Source organism: Pongo pygmaeus, chromosome Y (assembly GCF_028885625.2).
Source record: "Pongo pygmaeus isolate AG05252 chromosome Y, NHGRI_mPonPyg2-v2.0_pri, whole genome shotgun sequence".
Classification (NCBI taxonomy): Eukaryota; Metazoa; Chordata; class Mammalia; order Primates; family Hominidae; genus Pongo; species Pongo pygmaeus.
Genome location: NC_072397.2, coordinates 41,668,376 through 41,683,447, shown reverse-complemented (window position 1 = coordinate 41,683,447; position 15,072 = coordinate 41,668,376).

Sequence of the window (15,072 nt, the reverse complement as noted above, 5' to 3'; positions counted from 1 at the left end):
CTGGGTGAATCTGTACTCTTTCTTCATGGCAATATATCTGTATGTGCTGACATTTTCTGTTAGCCCTCTGGTGAATTACATCTTCTTGATAAAAGGCTGGTCTCTGCCATTGTCAGTAACATTTCTTTGCCCATCTTTCACTCTTGCAACTGATGTATGCATGTCTGTTTCTCCATTGGCTGCTAATAGGCCCATTAATACCACTATACCTTTTTTGGTAGCTGAGTCTGCAACCATGGAAGCAGTAACTGAGCCAGACTTCTGAGAAAATAGTGGGTGAATCTGGGTCTTGTTCTCTATTCCACACTATCCTGCCCTGGGATCTGATAAAGCCCTGATGAGCATCCCTTCCCCTTCCTTGAAGACCACTGTATCCTGCTGATCTGCTGCAATAGGGTCCAGATTCTTGAGTTTCTGAATGCCACTCACTGTGTTCTTGTTGTGAATAGGGCTGTAAGGGGCAAGTGTCTTTCTTGATAGTTGAATATAGTAGCTACATATTCTTTGGTTCGGACAGGTGTGACCCTGGATTACTGCCAACATTCTGGCTGGCAGCTCATAACTGGCTGCTTTTGAATTTGTGGTGTTGGTCAGACACTAGAGTTTTAGGAGCATTCTTAGAAAAGTTGGGCTTGGTAGATATAGAAGTTCATCTTCTGGTATTGTTTGAAAAAGTTCTAGTTGTTCTGGTCCATGCCACTTTTTTATTGTTTCTGTTTTTTAGTCTGTCATCTGTTAAAGTCATATATACATTTTTCCCCAGTGCTGCTCTAGTTCCCAAGTGTCATACTGTTTCTTCCTAATCTTTCCATCACCAAATTTTATTTATTTTTCTTTTTTTTTAGACAAAGTCTTGAGCTATCACTCAGGCGGGAGTACAGTGGCACAGTTGCACAATCTCAGCTCACTGCAACCTCCGCGTCCTGTGTTCATGTGATTCTCCTGTCTCAGCCTCCTGAGTAGATGAGATTACAGGGGCCTGCCACCACACCTGGCTAACTTTATGATTTTTAGTAGAAACAGGTTTTCATTGTATTAACCAGGATGGTCTCAATCTCCTGAACTCGTGATCTGCCCGCCCCAGCCTTGCAAAGTGCTGGGATTACAGGTTGACACCTGTAATCCACTTCTTTCTGCCTCCAGTTCTTCACCAGGTTCTGCATATGGATGAGCCTATTCTATTTCATCGCCACTGGTGTAATGAAAATTGTTTGAAATAGCAGCTATACCATGTGCTTTAGGCTCTCCACACTTACGCCCTGGTGGGACAGCTTGGGCTTTGTCTCATGGTACATGATAGCTGGCTTGGTAGCCTCAAATGAGAGTAGCTAAATCCACATCTCCTACTTTCTGGCATGGTACAGAAAGCTTTATACCTGCCTGTTATTCTTTTTCTTTTTTAATTGTCATTGATACTGTGATTACATTGAATATTCTAAAGCTATTCCACTTTTAAGGTTATACTAGCTTACTTTCAGTAACACACAAATCCCTTAACTCTGTATAGCTTCACCCCAATGATTTCCTTATTGAGTTCTCAAAATCATACCTTTATGTATCGTAGGTCAAAAACACAAGTTAGTTATAGTATTTTTATTAAATATATTTGTGTTTTAAATTACATGGGAAACAAGTTGTGGAGGTGTGCGCTGTTATTCTTTATGTTTTATAATATCTTATATGTTTATCTTTACCGTAATATATATTCATTCATACTGCTCTTTATTGTCTGTTCATTTTACTGTGAAGTATCCCATAAGGCATTTTTTAAAAGGATAGTCTACTGGTAAAATGTCCCAGCTTTTATCTGGAAATGTCATGATTTCTCCCTCACTTATAAGGGACAATGTTTTGAACATCAGATTTCTGTTCAAAAGTTTCTTCTTACATCATTTGCAATACGTTAATCTATTGCTTTCTGTCCTCTGAGTTTTCAGATAAGATTGCTGATTACTTTTGAGGGTTCTTGGAACATTACTAGCCACTTCTTTTGTTGCTTTCAAGATTTTCTCTATCTTTCTTTCAAAGGGTTTAATTATCATATAATTTGAGTTTGTTTCTTTGAGTTTCTCTTACTTGGAGTCTGTTGCGTTTGACATTCTTTACCATTATTGTCTCTATATAGTCTTCCTGATTCTTTTTGTCACCCTTTGAAATTCCAGTATGCGTAATATGGCTGCTTGATAGTGTTCCACAGCATTTTAGGCTTTGTTCTCATTACTTTACTTTTTTATCTATCATTTCCTAACTTAATAATATTAACACCCTTTCTTTGGTTTGCTGATAGTGTGTTCTTCCCCCAGCTCAAGTCTGCTTTTAAATATCTGTAGTCAATATTTTTTTTACTTCTATCTCTAGACACTTTTAGGTTTTAAAATAATTTTCCTTTTTTTTATTAAATTTGTTCACAACTTTTTGTGCTTCTTTTGTTTCTTCTATTAGCTGACTCTGAAACTTAATTCTAAATATTATGTTTTAGTACGACCACCATTTGGGCTGTCTACAAAAAGTTTCAGATCATAATTTCTTTTTAATTCTTAAAATGAGCCATATTTCTCGATTTCACTGTACAGTTTATCTCTAGACATCTTTAGGTTTTAAAATAATTTTACTCTTTAGATTAATAATTTTGTTCATAATTGTTTGTGCTTCTTTGCTTATTCTATTAGCTTATTAAGTATCTAAATTTTAAATATTACATTTTGGTAAGGCTGCCATTTGGGCTGTCAAAAAAAGCTTATTTTTTCGTAGTTTTTTTTTTGTAGTTGTTCTTAAAATGAGACATACTTCCCTATTTCACTCTGTAGTTTGTGATTTTGCCGGGGCTGAAAAAGAGCATTTAAATTTTAAAGTGCTGTAACTTTGAAAATAAGATTTTCTACTTCTATGGTTTGGTAGCGTTTTGTTTATTCATTGCATAGGCCCTTTCCCTCCTGTAAATCAGCTGTACTGAGCTTCTTCTGGGGTCTTTTTTGAGGCACATTGTTTTGGGGCACGCATCGTTAAAACCACATTTCATTTTATACATATATATATATATTTGTGTATATATATATACACACACACACATATATGTGTACGTGTATATATGATTAATATATATGATATATCAGATATATAATATATCAGATATAGTATATATAATATACAATATATAATATATATGTATATATAATATATAATATATGATATATATTATATATAGTATATATAATACATGCATTATATATAATATATGATATATAATATATTTTAATTATATATTATATATAATATAATATATGATATGTATAATATATTACATATTATATATGATACTATATATGTCTATATTATATATAATTTAATGATATATAATATATGATAGATTATATATTATATTGTACATGATTATATATGATTTATATATTATTAATAATATATATATGACTAATTTTGAAAGTTTTAGTCTACAAATGTCTTCAGAGAAAAAGAAGAACCATCAGGAAAAACATATTTTTGCTTTTAATACCTACTGAAAGTTGGTTGCACAGAGGGACAAAGAGCCTGCATAATGTTTAGGGAATAAAACAATGACTATTCACCTCTGTCGGGACCGCCACTAGCAGAAGCAGCAATCGGCAAGTGAGTCCTCCTGAGATTTGGAGGACAGAGTCCTTTCTCTTTACCATGGCTCTTGCAAGCTGCTCCAGAAATATTTGGAAGGCAGCATCCCACTGTGGTGGTTAATAAGGAATAAGTAGCTGCTGCTGATCTGGGCTACAAAATTGATAAAATTTAATTTGTATTTACTTTGCAAATCTTTTTCTGGAAGCTGCAAAACTTCATGTAGACTCGGAATTGTATAGTAATTGCACCATACTAATCCTTCCACTGCATCTATTGTATACTTGAACAGACGGATATACAGTGATCCGTTGTACATTGCATAACTTACCCAGAATCTACTATCATTTTATTTTGTCCTATTTGTCTTTACACCTAAAGTATGCCTCACATAGAAGTCACAAATGTGACTCCTTCGTTTAAGGGTACACTTGCAACAACGTTTGCCTTTTTAAACAAGAGCTCACATTTACAGTTCTTACAAGTAAAATGTTACATACTCTGACGTTGACTTACATGTTTTCCATACGCTCTTTCTTCCGCTTGATCCTGAATTTATTTTTTGCTCGTTTAAAAAATTTGGCTAACTTTTTAAAACCTTCTGTTATATTTTTTATATTACAGTTAGGTGTATTTGGGATTCCAATTATTATGGAAAACTTAAAATAGCCTACTATGAACAATACTAACTTGTGTGAATAATTTAGTGTTTAATGTCGACAATATAAAAATACGCTGCTCTTGTAATTTTCCATCCTTCTCAATTTATATTATTGTCTGTGATTATATCTGTCCACACAGACTGTTCATTAACAGTTAAGTTTGCCAGGGTTGAAATAGTAATAGCATTTTTCTTATAGAGAAGCTTTAGTCACAATTTCCTTCAGCTTTTCTTTACCCAGACATGTTTGCTTGAATTTCTTTTTACCAGTTATATATTTCAGGTTTGATAGCATTTTTCGGTTAAAACTTGGATATCCCACCACCTTCTGACTTCATGGTTTCAGCTGAACAATCATTTGTTATTTTAATCAAGACCTTCTTGTACTTAGCAAATTGCTATTCCTTATCGGCTTTTACAATTTTCTTTGTATTGGCTCTTGATTGCCTATAATGTTTTCTGATGTGGCTATCATTGACTATATTGTGGTTAAAGATTTTTGTCCTCTTTCAGATTGAGATTTTTAAGTTCAGGAAATGTTCAGCCATTTTTGCCTTACAAATTTTTGGCTTCTGTTATGCTTCATTTATAAGTTGTCCATATGGCATGTACCGGTGTACCACATGGTGTTCTATTTACTCTTTTTTTTTTTTTTAATTTTTTTTTAAATTTTAGTCTTCAGACAGGGTTTTTTCAGTTTTTATTCCTTCAGATTGAAGGAATATTTACCTGCTCAAACTTGCTGTTAAACCCCTTTGTTATAGACATTACTTCGGTAGTTATCCCATTTTTTTTACGGGTTCTTTTGTAATTTGTCTCATTGATGATCTCATGTTATTCTTTCATCATTTGTCTATCATTTCTCTTTAGCCCTACTTAAGACTGCTGTTTTTAGTTCTTTGTCTATAAAATTTGGGACACACTTAATTCCTGCATTTAGTTTACATTGTTCATGGCTTTCTGTTTGTTTTTGTGTTTCTGCTTTTCAGAAAACTATATTTGAAATGTCATAATGTGCTAACACTGGAAGTTACCTCTGTATTTGAAATGTCATAATGTGCTAACTCTGAATGCTTTTTGTTATTTCTGAAATGTAATGTGTTAGTTATTAAAAGCTTAGCTTGCATTCCATTGGCACTTTGAATAAGAGCAATATGAAAACTATCACTTTTCAAAACAGGGTATGTATTAAAATTCTCCTTTAACTCTCAGCGGGATTGTTTATCTTTCTCTCCTAACATTCACTTTCTTCTCACTCTGAAGCTACAGATAAACTTGAGGGTTAAAGTATATTGTTTTACGTTTCTTTTAGAATTTTACTGTTGTAAAAATATGCATGATTTTCTAAGTGCTTCAGTATGTTAAACTGCTTTTGAATATTCAGATTTTTACAAATACTAATCTCTCTAAATTTTGTTCCTGTTTATCCTTAGCCTAGTGTAAAAAATAACAGTATTTTTTGTACTCAGCAACTTAAATATTTGTGACAAATTCCTGGAATTTCCAACCAAGAGTGACTTCTGAGTTAGGCAAAGGAGAAATAAATGTTTATTTTATCAAATTTTCTTATGTCCTCTGGAAAGACTGGGGAAAAAAAAAAAAAACAAAAAACAATTTACCACATAAAGGCTTCTTTGCTTTTTCCAGGAGCAGGAATCAAGTCCTCATTTCGATAGTGTGGATTTCAATTCTGAAGGTTTCATTTGTGCCTAGGAAGTGATATAACAATCCTTAAAGAAAAAAAATTACCATTTTATAATTGTCTTTCTGGATTAAATGTTTACTTGGTTGATATAAACTATTGATTTTCAGGGTCCAGACTGTCTTTGATGGTTTGAACCTTCTTTTTGTTTGTTTTTTTGGAATGTTTTGAAACTGCCATCCCTGCAGTTTTGCTTTTATTTTTGTCTATAAATCACTGTTTTCAAATTTCAGAGTTTATGGTTATTTATGAGGTTTATGTTTTGTCTCTTCTTTAAAGTACTTAAAGTGAATGTTACAATTCCAAGTTTGCATCCCAGAGGTTAGGTTTTTCTTTTAATGGTTATGTTACAAAGTTTTTGGTTTTCTTTAAGTGAAATTATCAATTTTGTAGAAAATGTATGAGGTAAGATTCTCAGTTATAAAGTACAGTTTGATTTTTATAAAACAAATATACAGTAAGTGGCTTACAAAGTGACTTTCAAATAAATATCTAAAGAAAATAATAAGAAAATAATGTAAGCATGCAGCAAGATCAATAAGTACACTGATTCCTGGTGGAAGCTGGTATAAATTGTTTTCAAAAATCCAGCTACCTGTGGCTGCAGCAGACTGTAGAAGGGGAAAATTATAAAGTATAAGCCCATAGAGGTAACAGACAGTCCATGTGATTGTCTGGGGTTTTTATAGGCCTGCAGATTTTACTTTAGGTTTCACTCTACTCTAACCCTGGTTCATGACTGAAAGTGGTATTGGTAAGGTTCTTACTAGCATCTATTGCTGAGAGGTTAGAAATGCTGCTAAATATACTAAAATCTTGAGTGTCAGGCACCTTTGAGAAGTTAACAGTGTTGAAACATCTGTTGATAAAATTATTTTTAGTAGCTCACATTTGTAACTCTTTGATATTAGAGTTTGAAGATTTCTTAACTCCAACTTTTGTTTCCATAAAGCAGAAGGATTTGAAAAAGCGTATATAATTTCCATTGATTCAACTTAGGGTAAACATTAATAAAGTAAGGTCAGTTCAGTTAATCAATGATTAGAAATTAAACAATATATTTTCTATTTCTCTGTTTTTCCTTCCAATTACTTTTTCAACGTTTTTGTAATACATGAATGTCAAAAAATAACACCTTTTTCAGCCTCTGTTTTGGAGGTACCAAGGGAGAAAAGTCAATGAATGGCATTTGGGACAGAGCTGATCTTTAGTACAGTTGAAAGGCATAAATAATACACGTGCATACAGGTGCATTGGTGCACTATATAATGGATACACATTGTGCATTCAGAAAGCACAATGTGTATCCATAATATAGTCATGAATGATCCCAGTCATAATATAGTCAAGAATGATCATAGGATATTACAATAAGTGAGCCAAATGAAAGCAAAGTTTTCAAGGATTATAGCTGGGGCTAGAGGATTTTCAATTTTGCTAAATTTATTTAGTAGAACCAACGCTCAATTATCTCCTACATTTAAAAAAAAATTGATAGAAGTTTGCATAGTGGGCATCTTTGATCAGAATTATTTGTTCTCTGCCTTGTTCGAACATAATAAAATAATGCATTCACAAGAAAAGCATATTAGACAGCAAGAGAAAACAAAAATCAATGAATGAGGAAACTGATGTAATAGGAACAATTTCTAAAAATGTTAAGATAAATCCAAAAGGAGGTGAATTTCTACAATGGAAAATCTTTTTCATTTGAATCAAAAATTTGTTTCAGAACGTGAGCAACTAGCAGCAACCTGGTAATTATCCACATTTACACTGCTTCCCTAGTTCCCACTTAGCACCTGAGCTGTAGGCTCTGTTGTTGATGTTAGTTCCTTCTCCACTTGGCAGAACTCCTACCCATATAGGGCTTGGTTTTTCTCCAAGATTAATAAAATGCCATTGAATACCTAAAAGGAAAAGGCAAGATTAACTTTTTTTTTGCTTAATATACTAAAGGAGAGCTCTGCTGTTAAGACACATTCTTGGAACAATGTGGAGAGTGTGAAATTGAGGCATTGGAGACATTAAGTGGTGTACAGAAGCTGGCACTATTTGTAGAAACAAAGTTGTTCAGGTAAAGCTTGTAGTGAAAGAGGAATATTTATTGAAGCCTGTGACTGACCTGATTTTTCAAAGTGCTGGCACTGTTTTGTTATTATTACTGTTACTATTACTATTACTACCTGTAACAGTTTTTTTCACTGAGGGAGCTAGGCTTTATAGATTAAGTAAATTTAAACATGATGTTCATGGGTACATTTTACAATGATTACAGAACCAGTATCTACTAAAAATTTCTGAAAGTTTAAATTGTCATTTTCTAAGAAGACATAATACACCTTCGTTTTTAAAGAAATGGAGAGTGTTTACTATTTGGTAGCCATTTGTTAAATAATTCTTCTGATACATGTTCTATAGACTTGGAAGAAAGTAAATAGAAAAATAAGTACTTTAAAAGTGTTTTTTTGTTCATTTGTTTGTTTTTTGTTTTTTTTTTTCACATAGATGGGTATGGACCACTGAAGCATGTATGCACATGTTTATATATGTCAGGATTTTTGTATGAAATTAGTTTACAATGTCACCATCGAACAAGCTGACTTATTAAAAGAAGGCTTACAGTTTTAGTATTTATTAAAAGAATGCTTTTTGTTTGTATCCTAGGGATAGTGATCAGCTCAAGACCTGAAGGAAGAAGATGGGTGACTTCTCCATTTCCAACTGAGGTACCGTGTTCATCTCACTGGGGAGTGTTATCAAGTGGCTGCGGGACAGTGGATGCAGTGCACGGAGTATGACTCAAAGCAAGGTGAGACATCACCTCACCCAGGAAGCAAAAGGAGTCAGGGAATTCCCTTTCCTAGTCAAAGAAAGGTGTGACAGACGGCACCTGAAAGATCAAGTCACTCCCACCCTAATACTGCACTTTTCCAACGGTCTTAGCAAATGGCACACCTGAACATTATATCCTGTGAATCGGTTGGAGGATCCTATGCCCACAGAGCCTCACTCATTGCTAGCATAGCAGCCTGAGATCAAACTGCAAGGTGGAAGTGAGGCTGAGGGAGGGGCGCTCACCATTGCTGAGGCTTGAGCAGGTAAAGGAAGGGGCTGGGAAGGTCAAACTGGGTGGAGCCACCCACAGCTCAAGGAAGCCTGCCTGCCTCTGTAGATTCCACCTGTGGGGGCAGGGTATAGACAAACAAAAGGCAGCAGAAACCTCTGCAGGGTTAAATGTCCCTGTCTGACAGCATGGAGGAGAGTAATGTTTCTCCCAGCACACAGCTGGATATCTGAGATCGGACAGACTGCCTCCCCAGGTTGGTCCTGGATCCCCAAGTACCCTAACTGGGAGGCACCCAACAGTAGGGGCAGAATGACACCTCACGTGGTCGGGTAATTCCCTGAGACAAAACTTCCAGAGGAATGATCAGGCAGCAACATTTGCTGTCCACCAATATCTGCTGTTCTGCAGCCTCCGCTGCTGATACCCAGGGAAACAGGGTCTTGGGTGGACCTCCAGCAAACTCCAACAGACCTGCAGCTGAAGGTCCTGACTGTTAGAAGGAAAACTAACAAACAGAAAGAATACCCACACCAAAACCCCATCTGTACATCACCATCATCAAAGACCTAAGATAGTTAAAACCACAAAGATGGGGACAAAATAGAGCAGAAAAAAATGGAAGCTCTAAAAATCAGAGCACCTCTCCTCCTCCAAAGGAACACAACTTCTCACCAGCAATGGAACAAAGCTGAATGAAGAATGGCTTGGACGAGTTGAGGGAAGAAGGCTTCAGATGATCAAACTACTCTGGGTTAACGGAGGAACTTCAAACCCATGACAAAGAAGTTAAAAACCTTGGAAATAATTAGAGGAATGGGTAACCAGAATAACCAACGCAGAGAAGTCCTTAAAGGACGTGATGGAGCTGAAAACCAAAGCACAAGATCTACTTGAGGAAGGCACAAGCCTCAGTAGCTGATTCAATCAACTGGAAGAAAGGGTATTAGTGATGGAAAATCACACAAATGGAATGAAGTGAGAAGAGAAGTTTAGAGATAAAAGAATAATAAAAATAAAAGGAACAAAGGCTCCAAGAAATATGGGACTATGTGAAAAGACCAAATCTATGTCTGATTGGTGTACCTGAAAGTGACATGGAGAATGGAACAAAGATGGAAAACTCTCTGCAGAATATTATCCAGGAGAACTTCCCCAATCTAACAAAGCATTCCAACATTCAAGTTCAGGAAACACAGAGAACACCACAAAGATACTCCTTGAGAAGGGCAACTCCAACACACATAATTTTCAGATTCGCCAAAGTTGAAATGAGGGGAAAAAATTGTTAAGGGCAGCCAGTGAGAAAGGTCGGGTTACCCACAAAGGGAAGCCCATCAGGCCAACAACAGATCTCTCAGCAGAAAGTGTACAAGCCAGAAGAGAGTGGGTGCCAATATTAAACATTCTTAAAGAAAATAATTTTCAATCTAGAATTTTACATCCAGCCAAACTAAGCTTCATAAGTGAAAGAGAAACAAAATCCTTTATGGACAAGCAAACGCTGGGAGATTTTGTCATCATCAGGCCTGCCCTAAAAGAGCTCCTGAAGGAAGCGCTAAACATGGAAAGGAGAAACTGGTACCAGCCACTGTCATTACATGAAAAATTTGAAGGCCATCGAGGCTAGGAAGAAACTGCATCAACTAATGAGCAAAATGATCCGCTAACATCATAATGACAAGATCAGATTCACACATAACAATATTAACCTTAAATGTAAATGGGCTGAATGCTCCAATTAAAAGATGCAGACTGGCAAGTTGGATAAAGAGTCAAGACACATCAGTGTGCTGTATTCAGGAAACCCATCTCACGTGCAGAGACACATATAGGCTCAAAATAAAGGGATGGAGGAAGATCTACCAAGCAAATGGAAAACAAAAAAAGGCAGGGGTTGCAATCCGAGTCCTGATAAAACAGACTTTAAACCAACAAAGATCAAAAGAGACACAGAAGGCCATTACATAATGGTAAAGCAATCCATTCAACAAGAAGAGCTAACTATCCTAAATATATATGCACCCAATACAGGAGCACCCAGATTCATAAAGCAAGTCCTGAGTGACCTACAAAGATACTTATAATCACACACCATAATGGAAGACTGTAACACCACATTGTCAACATTAGACAGATCAATGAGACAAAAAGATCACAAAGATATCCAGGAATTGAACTCAGCTCGGCACCAAGCGGACCTAATAGACATCTACAGAATTTTTCATCCCAAATCAACAGAATATACATTCTTTTCAGCACCGCGTATCACACCTATTCCAAAATTTACCACATAGTTGGAACAAAAGCATGCCTCAGCACATGTAAAGGAACAGAAATTATAGCAAACTGTCTCTCAGAGCACGGTGCCATCAAACTAGAGCTCAGGATTAGGAAACTCACTCAAAACCGCTACACTACATGGAAACTGAGCAACCGGTTCCTAAATGACTACTGGGTACACAGCAAAATGAAGGAAGAAATAAAGATGTTCTTTGAAACCAACGAGATCAGGGACAAAACATAGCAGACTATCTGGGACACATTCAAAGCAGTGTGAAGAGGTAAATTTATAGCACTAAATTCCCACAATAGAAAGCAGGAAATAAATATCTAAGATTCACATCCTAATATCACAATTAAAAGAACTAGAGAAGCAATACCAAACACATTCAAAAGCTAGCAGGAGGCAAGAAATAACTATGATCAGAGCAGAACTGAAGGAGATGGAGACACTAAAAACCCTTCAAAAAATCAGTTCATCTAGGAGCTGTTTTTTTAAAAAACATCAATAAAATTGACAGACCACTAGCAAGACTAATACAGAAGAAAAGATAGAAGAATCAAATAGATGCAACAAAAAATGTAAAGGGAATATGATCACTAATCCCACAGAAATACAAACTACCATCCGAGAGTACTATAAACACCTCTACGCAAATAAACTTGAAAATCTAGAAGAGATGGATAAATTCCTCAACACATACAACCTCCCAAGTCTAAACCAGGAAGAAGTTGAATCTCTTAATAGACCAATAACAAGCTCTGAAATTGAGGAAATAATTAATAGCTATACAACCAAAAAAATTCCAGGACCAGATGGATTCAGAGCTGAATTCTACCAGAGGTGCAAGGAAGAGCTGGTACCATTCCTTCTGAAACTATTCCAATCAATAGAAAAAGAGGGAATCCTCTCTAAGTCATTTTAGGAGGCCAGCATCATCCTGACACTGAAGCCTGGCAGAGACACAACAAAAAAAGCGAAATTTAGACCAATATCAATGATGAACATCGATGCAAAAATCCTCAAGAAAATACTGACAAAGAGAATCCAGCAGCACATCGAAAAGCTTATCCACCATGATCAAGTGGGCTATCTCCCTGGGATGCAAGGCTGGTTCAACATACGAAAATCAATAAATGTAATCCAGCACATAAACAGAAGAAACGACAGAAACCACATGGTTATCTCAATAGATGAGGGAAAGGCCTTTGACAAAATTCAACAATCCTGCATGCTAAAAGTTCTCAATAAATTAGGTATTGATGGGACGTATCTCAAAATAATAAGAGCTATCTATGACAGACCAACAGATGATATCGTACAGAATGGGCAAAAACTGGAAGCATTCCCTTTGAAAACTGGCACAATACAGTGATGTCCTCTCTCACCACTCCTATTCAACATAGTGTTGGACGTTCTGGCCAGGGCATTCAGGCAGGAGAAGGATATAAAGGGTATTGAATTAAGAAAAGAGGAAGTCAAATTGTCCCTGTTTGCAGATGATAAGATTGTATATTATCTGTCTCCATCATCTCAGCCCAAAATTGCCTTAAGCTGAAAGGCTACTTCAGCAAGGTCTCAGGATACAAAATCAATGTGCAAAAATCACAGGCATGCTTAGACACCAATAACAGACAAACACAGAGCCAAATCATGAGTGAAATCACATTCACAATCGCTTCAAAGAGAAAAAAATAGATTCACCAAAGTTGAAATGAAGGAAAAAAATGTTAAGGGCAGCCAGAGAGAAACGTTGGGTTACCCACAAAGGGAAGCCCATCAGACTAAAAGCGGATCTCTTGGCAGAAACTCTACAAGCCAGAAGAGAGTGGGGGCCAATATTCAACATTCTTAAAGAAAAGTATTTTCCATCCAGAATTTCACACCCAGCCAAACTAAGCTTCATAAGTGAAGGAGAAATAAAATGCTTTACAGACAAGCAAATACTCAGAGATTTTGTCACCACCAGGCCTGCTCTAAAAGAGCTCCTGAAGGAAGCACTAAAAATGGAAAGGAACAACAGGAACCAGCCACTGCAAAAACAGGCCAAATTGTAAAGACCGTCGAGGCTAGGAAGAAACTGCATCAATAAAGAGCAAAATAACCAGCTAACATCATAATGACAGGATCAACTTCACACATAACAATATTAACTTTAAATGTAAATGGGCTAAATGCTCCAATTAAAAGACACAGACTGGCAAGTTGGAGAAAGGGTCAAGACCCATCAGTGTCCTGTATCCAGGAAACCCGCCTCATGTGCAGAGACACATATAGGCTGCAAATAAAAGGATGGAGGAAGATCTACCAAGCGAATGGAAAACAAAAAAAGGCAGTGGTTGCAATCCGAGTCCTGATAAAACGGACTTTAAACCAACAAAGATCAAAAGAGGCAAAGAAGGCCATTACATCATGGTAAAGGGATCAATTCGAAAACAAGAGCCAACTATCGTAAATATGTATGCACCCAATATGGGAGCACCCAGATTCATAAAGCAAGTCCTGAGTGACCTACAAAGAGACTTAGACTCCCACACTATAATAATGAGATATTTTAAAACCCCACTGTCAACATTAGATAGATCAACGAGACAGAAAGTTAACAAGCATACCCAGGAATTGAACTCAGCTCTGCACCAAGCAGAACTAATAGATATCTACAGAACTCTCCACCCCAAATCAACAGAATATACAGTTTTTTCAGCACCACACCACACCTATTCAAAAATTGACCATATGGTTAGAAGAAAAGCACTCCTCAGCAAATGTAAAATAACAGAAATTATAACAAACTCTCTGTCAGACCACAGTGCAATCAAACTAGAACTCAGGATTAAGAAACTCACTCAACTGAACAACCTGCTCCTGATTGACTACTGGGTACATAACGAAACGAAGGCAGAAATAAAAATGTTCTTTGAATCCAAGGAGAACAAAGACACAACATACCAGAATCTCTGGGACACATTTGAAGCAGTGTGTAGAGGGAAATTTACAGCACTAAATGCCCACAAGAGAAAGCAGGAAAGATCCAAAATTGACACCCTAACATCACAATTACAAGAACTAGAAAAGCAAGAGCAAATACATCCAAAAGCTAGCAGAAGGCAAGAAATAACTAAAATCACAGCAGAACTGAAGGAAATAGAGACAAACAAACAAACAAACAAAAAAACCCTTCAAGAAATTAATGAATCCAGGAGCAGGTTTTATGAAAAGATCAACAAAATTGGTAGACCACTAGCAAGAATAATAAAGAAGAAAAGAGAGAAGAATCAAATAGACACAATAAAAGATGTTAAAGGGCATATCACCACCAATCCCACAGAAATACAAACTACCATCAGAGAATACTGCAAACACCTCTACACAAAGAAACTAGAAAATCTAGAAGAAATGGAGAATTGCTCAACACCTACACCCTACCAAGACTAAACCAGGAAGAAGTTGCAACTCTGAATAGATCAAAAACAGGCTCTGAAATTGTGGCAGTAATCAATAGCTTACCAACCAAAAAGAGTACAGGACCAGATAGACTCACAGCCGAATTCCATGAGAGGTACAAGGAGGAAATGGTAACATTCCTTCTGAAACTATTCCAATCAATAGAAAACGAGGGAGTCCTCCCTAAATCATTTTATGAGGCCAGCATCATCCTGACACCAAAGCCGGGCAGAGACACAAACAAAAAAGAGAATTTTAGACCAATATCCTTGATGAACATTGATGCAAAAATCCTCAATAAAATACTG